Below are 2,500 nucleotides of genomic sequence, written 5' to 3'. Positions count from 1 at the left end.
ACGGCCAACGGGAAGTTTGGGCAAAAAGGTGTCAAAAAGTGCCACTAACTATATTGCACGCACAACATAAAACGTTCAAAGAGAGCAGTCATAAGACTGCGCAGAACAAAATGCTACCCCATTAATCCAGGCGATGTTACGGTTTTTGGCAATTTTAAGGATTTTAAACCCCACCAAATCGCAAGTATGAAAGTCCAATGTCCCGTTTTTTAAACTCGTATACAGAACTGCGTATTGTGAAAACAATTAGCAAATGTTATCTTGAAATTCCTTATCATAAATTGCATTCTGAAATAATACAGAATCACGGGCAGCAAAGAAACGAAAACTTTGAAAAGAAAATGTCGAATTCTGGTTTGGATATAATTTACTTAATCCAATACATACTACTTTAATCATAGCTGCTTACAAGTACACTTATCACTGAGCGTTTTTAATTTTTCGATGTACGGTTTCCGGCGCCTAACCTTGATGTCGTCAACAGCGATATCAAAGTGACAACACATCTCTCTTAGGAGTGGGATTGAAAGGGTGTTTAGTTTCCTTGTAGAGGACAGTTCGCAAAGGTTGAAAGAGTCAAAAACAATCGGGTGCCTTGGTGTGAGATCGTCAACCACTTGGGATATCATGGTATCAATGTCAGCCTCATATCTAGCAGTTTCCATCACCTCGATTTCAGCTTCTTCGTCAGGGAGAGTTTTCTTTGACGCAAGACGTGAAAAGAATCCTCCTATTTGATTGGCTGTCAGGAAGTCGTCACTGGAACATCCTGGTACCATTGATATCTTTTGCATGCATCATAGATCGAGCCACTGATGCCGGATCAGTTTTTTGCCCTGTCATCTCTCCGAGTTTTAACTTTTTGATAAGTTATGACTGTTGTGCAACAGTGAACCTAGTACGTCGAGGTCCAGTTATCTTCAGCGCCCAGCCGATATCCAGATTTCGTGCACTGGCGTGTTTGGTAGGGACACTTAACGACAGTTACCATAGTGGCTCCTTGTCCTTCCAGTTGTTCTGCATATTGGACAGCAGCTTTTTCGTATAAGGTTTCATGCTCAAGGGTATATTGGTGCTTACCATAGTCCAAGTGACGAAGCACTGAGGAATGCCTAATGAACCTTTTTATACATCCGTCCTCCGGACAAGCAAAAAGGCTAGTCGAAGCATCTTCCCCTCCCGAGCCTGTGGATTCTTTTTCATCCCCTGAGGGCTTCGCGGAAGCAGTTCACCCTTTTATCGATGAATAATTACTTCGGTGTACTTGGGCTACCACAAGGGCCGGTAAAGCGCCTGAACCTTGTCCAGAAGACTGCTGTTGATACACGAGCTTACCCGGACCGATTCCGTACGCCCTCCACACGCGAATCCCCTCAGCTGAATACTCTATGTTGGATAAAAGCCTTATACCATCTATCTTGAATGCTGGAGTTTCCACGCTTGTAAACGGTTCACAAAGCGTGACATTACGTGAAGGCACTCCACTACTTTACTGTATTCAGACAGATTTTAACAAATGTAGGGTAGTTGATAGGAACTGTATGTGGTTAGAACTGAGCCAATTTAAAACAAATTTTACCCAAGGGAATGCGAGAAAATTAGCAGTTAATTTTACAGATTTGGTCACGCTGCCGTCATAAAGATTGTAAGAACATACACGATTCAGGATTTACGCGCCATACCAGTGCCCAGCTTGCGCGCAGCCATAAAACTCTAGGGAGCCTGCTTCATTGAATTTTTTTGGTCTTTGGCCTTACACACGTCACCATTCCCTTGGCCCCAGTCATTCCAATTAAAAAATAAAATCCTTCAATGTCTTTTAGTAAAGCCACCAAAAGCCACACACACTTTCCCAAGACATGGCCAAAGTATGCGCAGGAAACACACAAAATTAGGATCTCTTGACCAAAAGTACAGACTTACCAAAGACATTTCTGCAAAACTGTGTGTGAGACTTTCTTTTGTTACGCTTGAAGGGGTTGCTATGCTAGTCTCACCAAGTAAGCTAGCTGCAAGCCTCTCTCTGCAATCTCTACAAATACCTACAGATAAGACGACATATAATTATTCAGTGAGGCACGCACGATCCTATGTAGATCTGTTTTGTAAATTTTTACATTCACCATGAGAACGCTTGTCAGATTTCCAACAGTGCACAAAATGGTTCCATAACATTGCAAACTCTGCCTCAGAAGTCATCTCTTGTTGGTCGACCCCAGAGCATCTCTTAACCACTCAGTGACAGCTCTAGTCATAGCAATGAATTTGTCATTTACAATCCGGATGAGTGAAATATATATGTTAGATTTGCAACTTTTGATTCCGATTGTACTCACACGCACAGCTTACGGAGCGCACGCGGCTTAACTTCGGAGTAACATAATTGATTACATACCAGATCCTGCGGGAACAAAGACCCCTGTGTAACGGAGAATTTCCTTGGACTCCTTCTTGCCAAAACCACGATCAGCCTTCCTTTTGTTGGTATCATTAGCAAGCC

Source organism: Montipora foliosa, chromosome 2, assembly GCF_036669935.1.
Source record: "Montipora foliosa isolate CH-2021 chromosome 2, ASM3666993v2, whole genome shotgun sequence".
Taxonomy (NCBI): Eukaryota; Metazoa; Cnidaria; class Anthozoa; order Scleractinia; family Acroporidae; genus Montipora; species Montipora foliosa.
The sequence above is the reverse complement of the archived record's forward strand: the minus strand, read 5'-3'. Positions refer to the sequence as shown.